Genomic DNA, 20,680 nt, shown 5'->3' on the forward strand with positions numbered 1-20,680 from the left:
CAATTAAAAATATATTTTTTAATTTTTTCTTTGAATGAAGAAATATTCGGTTTTGCACATATGACAGCCAATTCTCGTAATGATTTGACTCTCATCAATCAAGTCTTCCTTTAAAGGAGTTCACTGAATTAGCTTCGACAACTTTGCGGTTCATTAGTTCGCAGCTTGATTAAGTAAAATATTTTCTCTGTAATTTATTTTTTTATTTTTTTACATTTTCGCTTTAAACAAGGCTGCAAGCAACCACTATTAGAAGTTACTAAAGAAAAAAGATGAAGTTTGTAGAGCAAGATAACGACAGACAACTTAAAAGATTGCAAATTATAGTAAACAGGAAAGCATGACAAAGGAAGCGAATTCCAAAGAACTAATGTTTGAGGAAAAACACTAGACGAATAGAAGAATTTGGAGCACTTAGGAACAGTCACAGAAAAAGGATGAGACTTAATTGAATGACGAGTAACATGAAAACGGATTTTAGTAGATGGCACAAGAGACAATAGCTCTTTAGAGCAGTACCCATTATAGTATCCGTAGAAAAGAGAAAGAGAAGCAGCATTACGACAATGTGATAATTGTTAGAGGTTGGGTACAAGAGCAGGTCCAACTATGTTTACAATGTGTTTTAACACCTTGTCTAAAAGAGAAAGGACATCATTAGAAAATCCGCCTTAGATATGGCAACAGTAAAATTAGTGGTTTGCTGCAATCACTTTAATTAGTGGTTGCTGCGAGCAACCACTAATTAAAGTTGGAAGTTACTGGAAGAGAAAAGATGAAGATTGTAGAGCAAGATAACGATTGACAGACGACTTAAAGGATTGCAAATTATATGAATCAGGAAAGCAAGATGAAGGAAGCGAATTCCAAAGAACTAATGTTCGAGGAAAAAAACTAGACTTAATTGAATGACTAGTAACACGAGAATGAATTTTAGTAGATGGCACAAGAGACGCTAGCTCTTTAGAGCAGTGCCCATTATAGTATCTGTAGAAAAGAGAAATTATAGCAACATTACGACGATGTGATAATGGTTGGAAGTTGGCTGCAAGAGCAGGTCCAACTATGTTTACAATACGTTTTTGCACCTTGTCTAAAAGAGAAAGAATATTATTAGAAGATCCGCTCCAGATATAGCAACAGTATTCCATACAAGGCCGGATTTGAGATTTATAGAGATAAAGATTAGAATTCGAAGTAAGAAAGTATTGAGTTCGATAAAGAGATGCAACCTTAGCACATGCTAATTTTACAATGGATTTGATATATGGTTTCCAAGAAAGATTGGAAGTAAGAGTTAATCCTAGAAGATGAAGAGTAGATGACTCATCGAGAACATAAGCGTTCATAAATATAGGAAGATCTAAAATATTGCGGTAACGATTGGCTGAAAAAAATTTGGTTTTATCTAAATTAAAGTTTACCAGTCATTGTGAGCCCCATGTTGTAGCAGAAGTGAGATTTTTTTCAAGCTCAGATGCCATCTCCAAGAAATCAGAGAGTGTTGGCTTCTTATCATGAGTGGTTGTGTCATCAGCAAACAATGCCACCTTAGACGTGTGAATATCTGGAAGATCGTTAATAAAAATTAAATAGTGTGTAGGGCCAAGGATTGAAGCTTGAGGAGCCCCTGAAGTTACACGATATGAAGAAGATTGCCGTCTATCGAGGAAAACTATACTACAATTGGAAAGGAAGGATTCAATTACCTTAAAGATGTTACCAGATACACCGTAAGAAAAAAGCTTATGGAAAAGACCAGCATGCCAAACTTTATCAAAAGCTTTAGAAATTTCAAAAGCGATAGCCTTAACATCTCCACCTCTGTCTAATGCATAATAAAACCTAATGCTTATTACTGTTAGAAAATTAGCTGTAGATTGAGATCAAAATCCATATTGATGATCAGAAAGTAAGTTATTAGATTAAAAATGAGAGATTAAGTGTTTTTTAATTAAAGATTCAAAAACCTTGTTTGTGATAGGAAGTAGACTAATGGGACAGTAATTATATGAGTCAGATCGCTCTCCAGAATTTTTGAAAACTGGGATAACAGATGCTGCTTTTCAGCAGGCTGGAAAACAAGACTCCGATAGGCACTTGTTGAATTGTTTTGAAAGAAAAGGCGACATCCGCGGAACATTTCTGTAAGACTATAACAGGTATGTTGTCTGGACCACAAGCTGTAGAAGAGTCTAAGCAGGAAATCACTTTTGATACAGAAGCTGAAGTTATATGAATGTCAAGCAATGGATCAACCTGTTTGACGGCTATATCAGGTTAAACGCAATTAGTGGAATCAAGAGATGATATTGATGAAAAGTTCTTAGCAAACAATTCAGACTTTAGGTGAGGTGACAAAGTCTGAACCATACATGAGAGGTGGAATAACAGATTTGCCCTTATTATTGATACTGTTAAAAATTCTCCAGAAGTCGCGAGAGTCTAATTTTTGTGATATAATACGAGATTTTATGGGCTGAGAACAGCGAGCTTTGGCGTTAGACAAAACCTTTTTACAATTGTTTCTGGCAATAGTAAACAGACATCCATTTTCTAGAGAATTGTTTCGCTGATAGATACGGAAGTAACGGTTTTGATTGGAAATTGCAGCAATGGGAGGAAATTGCGCAATGGGAGGAAAACCATTGAGAAATGTGAGGCTTGACCTGGAATCGTCGAGAGGGAATTAAAGGTTTCATGCCAGCCTAAATATACGTAGCTATGTAAGAAGCACATTTATCAGCAGGAAGACAAAATATTTTTACCCAAGGGCCATCACGAAGAAAATTATGGAAAGAGCCCCAGCTTTAAGGTAGTTGTAAGAAGTACAATGATAGGGGGATTCTGATGATGAAGAAGAATGAGACAATGGTTTTAGAGTGATCAAATCGTGATCGGAAGCACATAAGGGTAAATTGGAGAAACTAAACACTGACTATGATAAGAAACAAGACATAGGTTGAGTAGAGAAGGTAAATGATTAGGGTTGTAAGGAAAGCGAGTTAAAAAGTTGACTATTTGAGTTAGAGATTGAGAAAAGCAAAAGTTGAGGGCCTTAACGCCAGCAGAGTCACTGACACTAGAGTCAAGCCATTCAGTGTGATGATTATTAAAGTCACTAACAACAACAATATTGGCTGATGGATAAAGAAAGAGGGCTCGGTCATCTTGATTAGAAATAACATCAAAAAGATGTTATTTCTGATTAAAGTTGACCGAGCAGTCTTGAGATGAAGGAGAGCAATGTAGAACAAAGAGAAAGGTGATAGAGCGAAGTGGTGCTAAAAAAAAGCACTTAAAAGAATAGACTGTGGATTCAAACCTAGTTTCCTGACAAATGAGTAAATTCTTATAAATGTAATTGCCCAGACCAACCATGTGACGATTGAAGTCATTACGAATTAAAGGAAGATAACCATCAACACTACAATCACAATCTTTGCTTTACTAATTGAGCTGAAGTCAAATTAGTCTCACAAAGAGCAAGTAGGTCTTGTGAACTCTGTAAGAGATTATGTATAAAAAGTTCTTCAGAACGTTTTAATCTATGTCCACGAGTACAATTTGATTTGAAGAAATAATTTTCTTTAAATTCAACTTTATCGTAACCTTTAAAAATTTTATACGCTTGTATTATGTCGCCTCGTTGTCTTCTTTTAACAAGATTCTATTACAAACAAGTTGATCTTGATAGCATAATTTACTGATTGAATTAATTTAGTGGCGCGATGCTCTATTCTTTCTAATATTGCAATATCTTGTTTTTGATAAGGAGCCCATACTGGTACAGCATACTCAAATATCGAATAAAAGAAAGATATAGAAACTTTAACAGTTTTGCATCAAATTGAATAAAAGAGTTCTTCATTATGCCTAAAAGGCAATTTTCTTTGCTTGCACTCCATAATACCTGATTTTTTCACTTCAAGTTATCTGAAAAAATTACTTTAAGGTCCCTTTCTGAATCTGTTTTATTGAGTTTACAACCATTTATATAAATTAGACATTGCTTTAAATTGCTCAAATGTTAACGACTCTAAAATTACAAATAGAAGGATATAATAAAAATTAAAAATATTTGCAATTTTATTTAATCAAAATATAAAGCATAACCTCACCAATTGCACAGGATAAAGAGCATGCTTAAAACATTAAAAAAAAAATTAGAGTAAATTAAAATGGGTTAAACTTGTGAAAAATGTAATTTTAATAAAAATATGAGTAATATGCAAACAGTTTTAAAATGTCATATTTATATTAAATAATTCTTTCACCTATTGCACATATTTCTCCATACAAAATATATAAAATTTAAAACACAGCCTTACCAGTTATGCTTCTACCAGACACTAAAGACAAAAAATATAACTCAGAATAATCGATAAAATAATATCTACATATAAATAAATATATGATTATAATTTTTTTACATATTTCCCTCATATCCTCCATAAAGTTGTCTAAAGTAAGAAAAAAGATAACTGAAGCTAAAACTAAGTAAAAGTAAACTAAAAATAACTATAAACTAAACCAAAACTATAAACTAAAATAAACTTTAAATCTTAATATCTGTATCTCACAAGACAAAGGTCGGTTGTCCAGTTTTTTGTGAAAATGAGTTATGTATGAAACCTTTTTAGATTTTTCAGTATCTACAGAGGTATAAAGACTATAGTCCTATGACGATATAAAACAAAGTTGGGTCAATATAAAAGGCCTGGTGTCCCCACAATTTTCAAAGGAAAAATGCTTGTTATCCAGAAATGAATTTTCACTTTTTTATTTAACTTTTTATTTATTTTTTGTCAAAATTATATTTCATGTGCCTTTAGACAATTTAAATAAAACACAAAAAAAATTAACATAAATTTAACCATCAAGAATCAGCCAAAAAAGACTAATTATTTTACTATTTCCTCTCTCCTGGACTCTTTAAAACATTACAACTGACCTTTGACTTCTGAGGCACAAATATAAATGCTTCATTTATTAAACTATACTAACCATATAATTTATACTTAGTTTTTGTTCCAACTCTCCTAGAAGAAAAAATAAAATAAAGCTAACGTACTTGAAGTTTTAAAATTCTATTTATAGTAAATAAATAAATAAATTTCTATTAACAAATACTTATAGCAAAAACATTGACTTATTTCACCCTTCAATTCTGTGTCTAAACAATAAAAGCACTTAAATGTATTGACGTTAAAATATCTACGTAATTTTTTAAAAATAGTTTCACTTTACTAATGTACCTAATACCTTAATTAGCTCTTTCTTGATTAACTAAAGAAAATAAATCCTAATTAAAATGATATAAATCTTTCTCACTAAGAACTTTAAATTTCTTCTCTTTATTATTGACAATATAATTTTAAGTACGACCTAGGTTCTTGGGCTTATTGTATAAAATTATTAAAACCTACTGTTTTACTTTAAAGTCAACAACAAAATTTTAAAAAACATTTTAGTTACTGGTAAAAAGTAAAAATCCTTTTAAACATACTACCTCTCTCTTCATTGTTGTCAACTAAACAGAAAAACAAATATATAATTGATAGTAAATTTTCACTTTGGTTGTAGGTTATTAAGTAGATTAAATAGATCTTTGATCTATTTAATCTGCTCTAACTGTCTACAACCTTTTCAATAAACTATAATTATTTTCTACAACCTGCTATTCTACAACTATTTTCTACATAAGTTGATGGAAAAATTTCAACACGCCCTGGTCTAACATTATGATCATTTCCAAGGTTGTTTACATGTTCCTGTAATGCATCATACTGTTCGCTTCTCAGTTTTTTTTGGTTATTTCTGATGAAAACAAGGCGCTGGCCTTCAATTTTAGCATACGCATCAACAGCATATTGCTGAAACAGTTTTTGCCATAAGAGTAAAGAAAAAAATTGTCTAACTGAGAGTTTATATTTGTAATACTGAGATAATGTAACATGATTTTTAACCAATGTAGCACCTTCAGGGCTGTGAACCAATTGATTATGCCAATCAGCATCACCACTTGGAAAAAATAGAGGATAAACCATAGGATCTAAGTTGGCAGACATACTTGATATAGTTTTAAGAGGATGACCTCTTAGGTAAATAACAACTTCCCTGGACGCAGGTGGTGTACCATCTTCACCAACAAATACAAATACAACTCTTGCCCTTCAAGTAAAAACATTTTTACAACTGACACTGAGCAACCTTCTAGAGCTTCTCAACGAATTTTTTCATCTTCCACTTCCGCCATGTTTTTAAATGCAAGACGAAATGGGTTCTCTTCACTAATAATTGTTTGCAATCGAAACATTAAATTATTTAAGCAAAGATTATTACCACGTTGTTGCATTCTAAAATTTACTGCTGCAAGTGGATCATAGATGTATAGTTGACAATATGTCGGCGGAACATCTTGATTTGGCTTAATATTACCTATACGATGAAAAACTTGACCACAAATTCTAAAACATGGCGGCTCATTATTTACGGGTTGAACTACATTAGCTTTAAATGAAGCAAAAGAAAGACAAGCATTATAATTTCTAATATACTTTAAAAAATTCAGATTGGTATTTCTATTTGCATAGTTTCCTTTAAATAAATCTTCTAAATCTTCTAGAAATGATGAAGGTTGCGACAAAACTACCTTTCCATTATGGCAACATAAAAAATGTGTTTCATCAGGAAATTTCTTAGCACCACAATGCTGACAAATATAATCCATTTCTCCTAAATAATTATAATCTGGAATAGTATTACTTCTTGCTATACAATGGATTCTTTTGTATCCAGCAGCAATTCTAGCATTTTGTCGATTATTAATTTCATCTCGCCTAAGTCTATTTCTTTCATTTCTGCAACGATTATTTTCAACTCGCCTGACCAAGCTCTCTTCATTTGGATTTGAATTATTTGCCGCTTGCCGAGCAGTATTTCTAGCATTTTGTCAATTATTAATTTCATCTCGCCTTAGCGTATCTCTTTCATTTCTGCAACGATTAACTTGTCTATTAACATTTCCACTTTCTAAACTAATATCTGCTTCTAGCCTAATATCATCCACTTAAACCTCACTTTCAATTGAAAGTAATAATAAAAAATCTTAAACGAATCCTGAAGATTGCGATCCTATATAATATTTTTTCTACTCTAAATAGCACACACAAATTTTTACATATAACAGACTGTCATTTAAAATAAATTATACAATAATCTTATGGCTTTAAAAAAAAATATATATCAGCTAGGAGTCGTTTGAAAAAAAATTAGCTTAGCAAATAATAATCATAAAAATTATTAAAAACATGCAATTCTAGTAATAAACATACTGCTAACAAAGAAAAATTAAAAAAAAAAACGTTGTAAACCCTTTATTGAAAACTTAAATATTATTTCTTCAAAAAAATTATTAGTAAACGTTTTTAAAAAATTCACAAAACTTTACAATATTTTGTTCTTCTATACCACATAAATACATCATCTGATAAATCTAAAATAAAAAATGTGACGAATAAGTAAATAAATAAGAAAAACATTACATACAAAAATTGAAAATTAATATACCTTATTGAGAAAAGCTGTTGTGATTTACCAGAGTAGTAGTTGTAAAATATTACTATTCCATGTTAGCTTTTACAAAATAATATATGCTGGAATATCATGATTCCAAAATATTTTTAGCAAAATCGTGTAGTAAACAGCGCTAAAGACAAAAAATCAAATTGAGATAAAATAAATTATATATATGGCAAAATAAATTATATATTTGGCAAAATAATTTGTATTGGCTTTTAGTGAATGATTAAAAGCAGTGATTTTTAATAAAATGACCAATTTACCATTTTTAACAATAGACACCAACATGAAGATAAGCCAAATGTCTATCAACTCAAAAGATAACAAAAAAACATCACAGCAACAACACACAATAGCACACACCATAAGGTTATATAATATGTATATAACATAACTTAAGTAAGATAACATTCATATATAACAGAACAAAAGTAACAACATTACGCAAAATGTTATCAAAATAGATTATTATGTATCTTTAGAATAATTAATAATAAAGGATTGAAAATAGCTAGACCTAAAGCAGTAACAGTTTGACACTAAACACTATCGTGTAACCCTCCGTTATAAGTACATCACTTGGCTGGCAAAGTTAACAAAAGCTTGCTCATGCTCTAAACGTTTACAAAGTCCCAGCACATTGAAAACACGGAAACAACATAATATAAACATATGTACCAACTATAAACACAATAAATGTGTTTAAATATGTATATAAGGTTAAATATATACCTTATATACATATTTAAACACATTTAAAAAAAAATTATATAACACATATTAACACATACACAAACAATAAAAAACACTTTACATTATTATAAAAACACATTGATAAAACAACTATAAAACACTTATTACCACATACACAAACGTATTAAAAAAGCATATATACAAAACAATAAACGTGTGCAAACAAAAATTTAAAAAATGACGCGAGAAAATTTAAAAAGATTCAAAGTAAACAAAATATATATTTGCAAACAATACTCTTTACCTTCTTTTTTTTTCATAAAAACTGTAACCCTCATAACAAAATTTAACCTTTACATACAATAACATGTACCATGCCATGTCAGTGTTGGCACAAAATTTTAATTTATTTTTCTAAATTAAAAAAAAAAAAAAATAGTTAATAGCATCACAGAAATTTTAAAGTAGTAATAACCATTTTATGGAAATAGCATTATTATAACTTTAAATAACATCCATACCCTTATTTTCCTTCTAAAAAATAAAAATAAAACTGCTAAAAGAAAAACTAAAACAAACATAAGATAAACGATATAAAAAATTAAAATCCTTTCTACTTTAAATCCTTTCTACTTTATCTAATAAAAATTTAAGGTGGTTTACCAGGAAATAAAGTTTATATTTTTCAAATTTTCAAATTTAGATTGTTTTAAGATAATTAATTATCCCTGAATTCATTTCTGAAATCTGTTTTTCAGAAAAAAAAACACAAGAGATTTATTTTAAGATTTAAACGAGGTGGTTAAAATAATTTTCCATAGCAACAATTTCCCCTATCAACACACTTTTCTTTCTTGATTTGGACTAATTTTTGTATACTTGGCATACTTTTCAAAAAATTGAATTTTAGTATGATGGTTAAGTCTGTTCTATACCGTAGATTAAAAAAAAAAAACTACATTTACTTTCAGTGTTATATAAGAGATGAATAAATGACAAAACTTGATATTTATGTTTACCTTTACTAATGAAGTTGTTTATGGATTTTAGTTCTTTTATTATTTAAATATAGCTAATATAAAAAGCAATGGGAAATAAAAAAAATTATTTAAGAAAAGTGAAGAGGACTGGGAACAAGTTCCAAAAAACAAGTAAAACCAAAATAGTAACAACAACTTTACTAGAAAAATCATGTAGTGCTAAAAAGCTGAGCAAATTTAAATTGAATGAAAAACAGTGTTCGGATGATTTTAATTTAATTATATATTTTCCTATTCACAAAGAAATATTAGTGCAAGTAGGTAGCTGCCCAGATTGTCAAAATGGAGTAACCATATAAAATGATGATTCAAAGAGAATGGGATTTTCACACAGTTTGAAAATCAAATGCACATCATGTTCATATGAATGGTGCACTTTTACTAGTAATACTGCGGACAAAAGCACGCAAAGTAAAGGCAGGAGTGCATTTGATATCAACTTAAGAATGATTATTGCTTTTTGTGAGATTGGTCAAGGGCATGAACCTATAAGTTGTTTCGCTTATATTACAAATATGAGTTGCATGAATGTAAATGCTTTTCAACATAATCATAAATTGATTCAAGCTGCTAATGATTCTGCCGCTAAAGATTGTATGAAGTTTGCTGCAAATGAAATTAAAGCAAATGCTGTTGAAAAATCCACTACCGGTGTTCCATTAACCCAGGTTTCTCTTGATGGTACTTGGCAGAAACAAGGACATTCTTCTCTTAATGGTGTAGTTACTGCTATGAGTAGCGGTCGATGTGTTGATGCAGATGTATTAAGCAAGTATTGCAGAGGGTGTCAAATTTGGTTCAACAGAAAACAACATTCTAAATATGAAAACTAAAAAACAAATCACAATTGTTCTTTAAACCACACAAACTTGTCAGGGGCAATGGAAAGGATTGGTGCACTTAATATCTTTCAACGCTTTTGGAATTGTATGAACTCATATATAAGTACTATCTTGGAGATGGGGACTCCTCTTCTTTTAATTATGTAGTAGCAAGTGATCCTTACGCTGAGTATGATATCAAACCAGAAAAGTTAGAGTACGTTGGAAACATTCAGAAAAGAATTGGAACCCGTCTCTGTAATTGTCGTAAAGAGAAACATGGAGGGCTAAAGTTAACTGGAAAAAATAATCTGACAGAAAGGGCAGTGAATATCATCCAGAACTATTTTGGAATGGCTATTCGCCAAACCGCTAAAACTTGCAAATTAAATGATACACAAAAGATATACCAAATGAAAAAGAACATTAGAGCAGTACTTTTTCACTGTACTAATTTCAACAGTCAATCACAACGCCATGTTTTATGTCCTGTAGGACCTGAAAGTTGGTGTAAGTGGAAAAAATCAGAAGTTGACCAGGGAAATGACAATTATAAACCAAAAGTTAATCTACCTATATGGGTTCATGATATTATATTAAGTGATTTCAATGATTTAAGTGATGACCAATTATTGAAAAAGTGTGTTCATGGAGAAACACAAAATTGCAATGAAGGGATCAATAATGTAATTTGGTCTAGGTGTCCCAAAAATGTGTTTGTGAAGAAAGCTACCCTTGAAATTGGAGTGAATTCAGCTATATTGAGTTTTAATGAAGAAAAATCTGGCCTTAAACGCGTTTTTGAGTATCTAAATATACCACACAGTGGTAAGACTGTAACCGGTTCATTGAAAAAGGACAAGCATCGTGTTAGTAATATGGAGAGAAAAGAAAAAACCTTTATTAAAAAAAGAAGCATTTAAGGGGATTATCTAAGGCTGGTTTGATAAAGAACAAGAACTTGAAGCTAAAAAATCGTATGCTTCTGAAAATTTTTTATCTGACTGTTTTTTATCTTTATATTTTTAGAATGCTGTTTTCTCAATATGTCATTTTTTGCTATTTACCTTTACGTGGAATAAGATATTTCCAGATCGGTTTAAGATATAGAGCTGAAATTTTCAGCTTTTGCATTTATAACTTAGATCTGGAGACTGAACTAAAATCAAGACATAAGGTGCTCTATTTACAGTGTTATTACTCATTGTTCATGATTTTTTCATGTAGACCCCCTGAAAAGTGGTATAAGTTATAGCAAATTTTAATAATTGGCCTTTCTACTTGTGCAATGAACTTCATTTTAGTTCAGGAACTAGATAATATAAGCAAGATTATTTGTGCAAAATTTCGAAAGAAAAAGATAATTTATCTTTGAGTTTTCTTGTTTCATCCATGTGTACAGTTTAATGCCTTTTTCGGCTAAAATTTGATGTTTTTTATATAAAATTTCAGAAATTCAAATTTTTTTTCATAACTAGTAACTAAATTTCGCTATTGGAACTATTTATAATAAATTCTAATAGGAAAAAAGTTATAACTCGCTTCAGAGATCTTTCTCCAATGACCGCGTGCATTTGGAGAACACGCTCTTTCAAAGCCTAGTAACTAATGAAACGAAGTTAAACATTAAACGTTACACGTTTTCTGTAGCAATTATATTAAGATAATGAATAAAAATGAGTTTTTTATTTATCAATTATAACTTATCAATCAATGAACCAATCAATATATTTTTTAAATATTTAGTATTACATTTCAACGTTGTTTACAAATAGTAGAAACTACTAACATTAAGTAAACACCTAATGACAATGATTAAAATAGTAATGGTAATAATTATAAAAATAATATTTATAATAATAAAAATAAATGATAATAATAATAATAATAATAATAACAATAACATGTTATTTCAACAATATAAATAATAATAATATAGTAACTATATCAATTTAAATAAATCGGTATAACTTTCCATACAACAATCGTTTAAACAAATGTTACAGTTACAAACAGTAATAACGACTAATGCTAAAAAAAATTATAAAGATTTAGTATATATATTAATCATAGTTCTTATAATATGGTAACCAAAATATATTGCAAATAATATTACTAAATAAATAAATAAAATATAAACAGAAAAATACTGAGAAAATCAAAACAAAAGTTACAACAAACATTACAAAGAAAACAAAAAATCAAGTTAAGTTCTTTTGGCAAAAAACAAAACAAAAAAAAACAAAAACAACATAAAACTAAAAAAAATAAATAAAGAAAAAAATAATACACGTTAGAATAAAACATATATAACAAATGGCTGAAATAAAAATAAAAACAAATAATATATAACTGTATAAAAAATTATATATCACTATTTAAAAATAAATAATAACTAAAAAAATAAAACAATAAATGACCAACAAAAAGTAAGTAAAACTTTATACGCTAAAAAACTTAAAAAAATCATTACTACAAGACCGCATATCAGCATAAGTAAAATTTAACTCATAAATAAAGAATCCTAAAAGTATATGAAAGCAAACTAAAGAAATATTTAAAATAAAACTAAAGAAAAGTTAAAACTAAAAAAAATTAAAACTAAAAAAATTGAATTAAAAAAAAAAACTAAAACTAAAAAAAACTAAAAAAAAACTATGAAAAAATGAAAAAAGCAGTCCTTTTTTCATTTTTTCATAGTTTCAAGAGGTCCTTTTTTCTATTAATTTGTATAGTTGTTGGCAGCAATTTTGCCAAGTTTTATTCTGGTATCACAATTTGAACTATTTTTACCCTTATTCCCTCCACTAAATTGCAAAAACATGCAATCAGAGTTATATCCAATGAAAGCCGCTATACACCTTGCCAACCTTTATTTACTAAGTTAAATATACTAAATATCTTGCAAATAAATATTTATCATCTTCTAATTTTTACGTTCAAAATTAATAACAGTATTATTCCAAAAACATTTAATCTCTTATTCAAAATTATTCAGAATAAATACTTAACTAGATATTCAAATAACATCTATATACAACCCAAAAGTTACTTTGCAGCAACTGGGTTTTCAATTTTAATTAGAAGACCAAAGGCATGGAATAAAATACTCACAACTGAACTTAAAACTCTTACAATGTTACATGAGTTTAAGGCTAAACTTAGACAATTATTACTTAAAAATGATCTCCCACAAAACTATTTCCAAAAATGCAAAATATCCTTGTGATTGATCTATCAATTAAATAAAAAATATATTAATTTTAGAAACGTTAAAGTTAAATGCACTCGGTAACTTTTTAAATTTATTTATGTTTTTATTGTTTAATATGTATTGTTATTCTTTTTATTTTTTGATCCTCTTGACTTGTTGTTTTGTGATGTAAAGTTTATTATTTAAAAAAAAAAAAAATAATAAAAATTAATTCATGATTTTATAATAAATAAAAATTAAATTTCTCCGTGCTTTTAGAAGGATATGTTTAAGTAAATAGCACTTCTTGTTATTTTTTAATAATAGATGTTTTATTTATTTCTTTATCAATTTTACGTTTGTTTATTTTATATTGTTAACGGAAGTGCTTATTTTTAAATAAAACTTTATATTTACGGAATTTATCAAGGGGCTTGGCGATAAGTCATATTAGCCTTCTTCTCGCCCCTGCTAAAAAAAAATAAAAAAAAATATAAAAGCTATGATGAATAAAAAATCTATTAAACATTTTTTACTTAAGTGTTTTCTCTTATGTCCATAATTTTAAAAATTTTGTGATCAATTAGCTTAATATGATTTTTTCAAATGAGGTGTTTAATTTCTATTAAATAGAAATATTAGATATAAATATTAAATAGAAAGATTAAATTTTAATCTTTCAATATTAATCTGAAATTCTGATTTTTTTTAATACCAATGCTATTTTGTTATTAATGCCATTTTGCATTATTGTTGATGTTATTTTTATTATTATTACTTTTTTTTTAAATAAAATAATTTTAACATGCGAGGAAAAAATATTTTGGTTGCATCATTGAACTAAGTAAAATTTGGATCTTAATTTATCATAAAAGATGACAATTAAGGGAAATTTAGTCATCCATTTTTATACTCTTTTAAATCCTACTCTTACCCAATAAAAGACATTGGCGAGAAAGGAGGCGTGAACTGCATGATAAAATGATCTTCCGCGGTTCCCTGAGGTAACTCAGTAGGCACAGCGACGTGACAAAAACGCGAATTTCACGTTATTTTGGCACGTGACTATTAGGTGACTTTTTGGTCCCCATGAAATGACTAATTCACGTGATTTATGGACGTGTTTTTCACGTTACTTTCGGCACGTGATATTTAGGTGACTTTTTGGTCCCCATAAACTGTCCAAAAGACGTGCTTTTTACGTTTTTACTTTTAATTTTGGCACGTAATATTTAAGCAATAATTATGCTTTATAATTACAATTATAAGTGTTTGAATTCGTGTAAAGAAAAAAAACTCATCGTCGAGGAAATATTTAATACGTATTAAATTACATGATTTTATTAGTCAGTATATTAGTTCTTGACATAAAATTTTTTAATTTGTAATAAAAGCTGCACTTTTGTTAAAACATCCTCCTTATATACAATAAGTAATAAGTACAAAGTCGTAGATCTGCAAATTACGAAGAGCACGCTTCAATCCACAAAGAGCACACTTCAAACCTATATATCAGATATATAGGTTTGATATAGATAGATATGAATAGAATATGATATGAATAGATTCTATTCTCCCATAAAAGCACGCTTTAAACATAATCTAACGAATCAGTCGATATTTTCTTCTATAAGAGCACGCATCAAACTTTATCTTATGAATCAGATTTAGCTGAAAAGAAACGAATAAAATCTTAAATAATAATACGATTATTTAATAATTATCTTAAATCACAAACTTTTAAAACAAATCTTACTTTGAGAGTTGCTAACTATTTTGGCAACAAGATTTTCTAGTGTGTTATTTGTTTTCTTTTATCTAAATCATTAAATAATTTTAAGAAAACAATACTACATACAGTGTAAAAAAATAAAAAAAGTCATTTGCCTTCTAATTTTAAACTCTGATTGCTAAAAAAGTAAATAAGTATTTAATAAAAAAAGATGTAACAAAAAAGTTGAAAGATGATTAAAAAAAAGAAGTACAAAATATAAAATATTGTTTATCTATATATCTATATCTAATATCTATCTATAGATATATCTATATCTATATATAAAGTTAATAACTGATGGGCGTGATTAGAAAAAGACCTGTACTCACCTTATGTGATAACATCTGTGTACTATGTGATAACATGATAATTTGTTTTCTTTGTTTTTCCATCTTCTTATATTTGCATCTGTTTCTGCATTAACTTGTTCATACATTAACTAGATGCAAAGGTGACAGCCCACAAAGTTGCTTTAAATGAGTAATCCACAAAGTTTTGAACAGCATTAAATGTCATTTTATAATGCACACAAAAATTAAAACAATTTATGAAAATGTAATAGTTATCACATAACCACTCAGCATTATAGTGGGGATTTTATATCACAATTTTCCTTACCCATGGTGAGATTTTCAACATGAGGCTCCTTTTGCTGTGGAAATATTCACCATGACTAAGGAACCTTATCTACCCCTAATTATATATAATATATTAGGTATAAAACTAAAAATATGTATAATAAAGTATTGTCAAATTAGGTCACCAATAAATACAGAGTGCTGAAAATTCAAATCAGAATCAAGTTGCATTCTCCAACAAGATATGAACTAAATTAAATTCTTACTACAGGGTGCAATCACAAAAGAAGACGAAGAGAGGGAAAAGTAAAATTTCTCAAACTTTAAAAGTTAAAAGGTTATTGGGTCTTACAGAATGATATTCCTAGGCAATAACATAACAAAACCATTGGGTCTTTCTAGTCAATAATATAGGCCCCCCTGACCCCGGGGGTCGGGGTATGGGGTCAAAACCCAGCTAAGAACCTTCTCCCCCTCGAGGACTACCCCCATGCCAAATTTCATCGAGATCGGTGGATTTCTATAGAGAACAAACAAACAAACACACACACAAACACACATTGCCCTTTATATATATTAAGATTAAGATAAGATAAGAAGATAAGATAGCTGGAGTTACCCGGCGTTGCCCGGGCCAATATTTAAACTGGCTTACCTGATATCTGTACACAAAGATGGGCCCAAAAAATGGTCCCCCCTGACCCCAGGGTCAGGGGGGCCCATTTTGGGCCCCCTTGACCCCGGGGATCGGGGTACGGGGTCAAAACCCAGCTAAGAACCTTCTCCCCCTCGAGGACTACCCCCATGCCAAATTTCATCAAGATCGGTCCGGCGGTTCGGATTTCTATAGAGAACAAACAAACACACACACATTGCCCTTTATATATATTAAGATTTATTAAACCTAAATCGATAAAACTTAGTTATAAGATAATATAATATGTTTGGATAAAATATTATACATGTGACATTTTATTTTTGTCAAAAATGCATTGCAACGTTATAAGATATCTTACGCCCTACTTTTTTAATTAATTATTATAAAATTACAATGCAAAATAATTACATTATTATAAAAGTAAAATAAAAAGTAATTACAATAATGAATATATAAACTATATATTTCATGTAATCATTATATTAAAAATATCCGGAAAATTGTTTACGGAAAATATCCTGAAAAAATTCAGAATATTTTCCCCCTCATTTTTCCCTTAATTTTGCATTCAGCCAAGTTGTTTCTCAATTTTTTAAAAACTTTTTTTAATTTTTGTATGAATGATGACTAAAACAACATAAAAACAAATAGATGAATAATATATACTTGTTTTATGTTGTAATATAAGTTGTATGTATGGAACTTGTAATATAAGTTGTATGAATGGAAAACTTTTCGGATATTTAGAAAAAGATAAATTTCAGAAAAATATCTGGTATTCCGGGAATATCCTAAATAAGATAATCCCTGAAAATAAATTATAAAAAAATAGTAAATAAAATCAAGAATATCTTTCCAAGTTTCTAATCACAGGGTTTTATTATGAATAAAAAAAGTTTCAAAATACACAATATTTTGGCAACATAACTTTCATGTTTCAATCAAGTAAAATTGTCACCTGGACAAGGTCACCTATAATATAAATGATTGAAACATGAAGAAGGAAACAGGGTAAGAGCACGCATCAAACTTTATCTAATGAATAAGTCGATATTTTCTCCAATAATAGCTAGCGACACCAAATTTAGCTAAAAAGAAACAAATAAAAACTTAAATAATAATATGATTATTAAATAATCATCTTAAATCACAAACTTTTAACACAAATCCTACATGGTAAGTCACCAACTGTTTTGGCAACAAGATTTTCTGGTGTTGCTATTTCTTTGATCTAAATCATTAAACAATTTTTTAAAAAGCAATGCTAACTTGAGAGAAACTTCAAGTATGACATTGCAATGTTGACGACTGGAAGGTCATCAACATTGAAAGATAAGTAAAATGCAGTTTCAAATACAATAGCATCATAGTCATCTTTTTGTGGGGAAAACATTGAACAAATCCGCGTTAATAACCTGTTTTATATTGTACATAATAACAATAGTAATAAAAGTCATATAATATATATATATAACAATAATTTCATATAATTCAAATATATATATAATAATCATATAATATTTAAATAATATAAAAAAAGGAAATAAATAATTTTCTGCATACATTATTACTCAAGAGTCGTTTAGATAAAAACCCAAAATAGATTTTCTTTCTTTATTTGGTTTTTATCAACAAGGTTAAAGAATTTATCCAAAATAATATCAATAAATAAATGTGTTATGCTATTTATTATTGATACATGTATATATTATTATTATTAAATACTTTATTTTTTTATAATATATGACATCTTGATCTCGTGCTTTACTTGTTAAAAAGTATTAACCTTTTTAAACAAGTAAAGCATGAGATCAAGATGTCATATATTATAAAAAGATAAAGTATTTAATAATAATAATATATAAATATATCAATAATAAATAACATAACACATTTATTTATTGATATTATTTTGAATAAATTCTTTAACCTTGTTGATAAAAACCAAATAAAGAAAGAAAATCTATTTTGGGTTTTTATCTAAACGACTCTTGAGTAATAATGTATGCAGAAGTTCTAGAGACATTATTATTGCTCAAGAATCAAGAATAAGTTCAGCTAGAGCTTATAATTTGTCCATGTAGCTTACTTAATTTGATATTAAATTTGTCATAACTTATTTTGTACTAAATTAAGTAAGCAAAATGGACGAATTCGCCAGTCTAAAATATTATATCATAAAGTAGAAAAAAAGCATACCTTGTATTTGAGTTTAATCTTGTTTGTGTGGCAAATAGGGAGCTTGGTACTAATTTATTTAACCTAATTTGATTTGATTTGGATATTAGATATTACAACTTAAAATATATTGCTCTTTTTAGTTCTGTTTTAAATGCCTTGCGTTATAAGATATTATATAGACCAATTTTTTTTTTAATTATGATAATACTACAATAAAAATAAATTATCATATCAGTAAATAATTATAACTAATATAATGAATACAAAAACTATACTATAAAAAAATAATTAATATAATAAAAAATATTATTTAACATTTCTTATGCCAGGTTTTTTATTGAGAATAAAAAAAGTTCCGAAAGACGAGATATTTTGGGACGTACCTTTCACGTAACTTTCACGTAAAATAGTAACCTGGACGAAGTCACCTATAATACACGTGATTGAAACGTGAATAAAACGTCGCGTGCCTACTGGGAAGACTGTTAGGACTTCTCGGAGCACCTTTATATCTAGTTAAAAAAAAAACACAACAATTAGTCAACTTAATCTACTACTACTATTTTCACTTTAATTGCCAAATTAAAATGAAAAAATGGCGTTTTTCATTTTAATTTGGCAATTTTCACTTTGATTCGTAGAGTGAAAACTGCCAAATTAAAATGAAAAAATGCCAAATTAAAGTGAAAATTGGCGGGCTTCAAATTGGCCAATTTCAGAAAGTAACTTATTTATATCCCTACCACCTTAAACGCAAAATGATGTAGCAAATTAAACGCTCGTACTAAGCTTTGTATAAATACGGTAAATTTTCTCGGCGGGGTATGTCTAGACATAAAATGTTAGTTTTGTATTCCGGACGTGGTAGAAGATAGTTTATTTGTTTTCTTTCGAGTTTAAATGTTGTTTTTTCACGTTTTACTTTTTTATTGTTGATTATATTATATTGACTATAATATTAATGAAAGGGAGAGAGAGAGTTTTTAGTAATTATAAGAGAGTGTCTGGCCTTATCAAAACTCTTAGTTGATTTACTTACACTAACCGGTTTGACCAGACACTCTCTTTTAATTACTTATAAACTCTCTCTCTCTCTCTCTCTCTCTCTCTCTCTCTCTCTCTCTCTCTCTCTCTCTCTCTCTCTCTCTCTCTCTCTCTCTCTTTTTCTCTCTTTGAATAAGTTTATTAGATAATTTTATACCTGATAAGTGTAAATAGTGTCAGAGAATATGATAAAATGGTTAATAAAATAACTTTTTAAAATCATATAGGTGTAGAAAAGTGTAAAGAAAGTTGTTTATTATTGATATTAGTATAAATATGTATTAAATTACTTGTTCTGAAAATAGCGAATTTAATTTTACGAAGATTTTTGGATATACTAAAAAATAATTATATTAAATTAATGAAAAAAATCACCTTACCAAATTACCTATCTTATATTTTTATAATATTTTGATAATATATAAATATAGGTAGTAAAGCTACATTTAAGCACCCTATAATATTTTTATTTTTTTTAATTTAAAAATATTACTTATTATAAATATTCTTTATGTTTAAAAAGTCTCCACTGACAAGAGCACAACAAGCAAAATAATAAAATTATTTTCAGCCGCTCAACTGTAGCTTTACTGATATAGATAATTAAATTGGTAATCCTACAGTTAAGCGACCTAAAATAATTATATTATTATGCTTGTTGCACTCTTGTCGACGGAGGCTTTTTAAACAATAGGAGTATTTATAAAAATAATAAAAGAAAAAGATGCTGCCCCATGTCAAAACCTCAGTCAATGTAGCAGCACTTTCTTGTAGTAGCAAGCTATAATATAGTTGATGTAGATTGATTGATTTATTGATTGTAGTAGCAGGCTATAAGATAGTCAATGTAGCCACACTTCCTTGTAGCAGCAGGCTATAAGATAGCTGATGTAACAGCTCTCACTTGTAGCAGTAAGCTATAAGATAATTGATGTACGTACTTAAGTCAATAAATATTATGTTTAAAAAGTCTCCACAAAATAGCGCATCCAGCGAAAAATAAAATTATTTTAGGCCACTTAACTGTAGCTTTGCTATTAAAGTAGCTTTCAAAATTTATTATTTATTATTTTTTCTCAACCTAATGTTTTACGCTTATATTTATATTAAAATT

The 20,680-nt window shown here is 28.5% G+C and overlaps 2 long non-coding RNA genes across 2 annotated transcripts; both read right to left on the bottom strand.

Annotated features, from left to right (window-relative positions):
- Window positions 1-3,318: 3,318 nt before the first annotated feature.
- Window positions 3,319-8,223, bottom strand: LOC136078375 (uncharacterized). The gene is made up of 3 exons (XR_010637774.1): window positions 8,102-8,223; window positions 7,573-7,711; window positions 3,319-7,498 (listed from the first exon to the last, which is right to left on the bottom strand). It is a non-coding gene; the product is annotated as an uncharacterized LOC136078375 (long non-coding RNA).
- A 6,410-nt stretch (window positions 8,224-14,633) lies between these two features.
- Window positions 14,634-18,680, bottom strand: LOC136078376 (uncharacterized). Its single transcript, XR_010637775.1, has 5 exons — window positions 18,541-18,680; window positions 17,515-17,572; window positions 15,435-17,429; window positions 15,088-15,149; window positions 14,634-15,002 (listed from the first exon to the last, which is right to left on the bottom strand). It is a non-coding gene; the product is annotated as an uncharacterized LOC136078376 (long non-coding RNA).
- Window positions 18,681-20,680: the final 2,000 nt, after the last annotated feature.

This window comes from Hydra vulgaris, chromosome 03 (genome assembly GCF_038396675.1).
Source record: "Hydra vulgaris chromosome 03, alternate assembly HydraT2T_AEP".
NCBI classification, from domain to species: Eukaryota; Metazoa; Cnidaria; class Hydrozoa; order Anthoathecata; family Hydridae; genus Hydra; species Hydra vulgaris.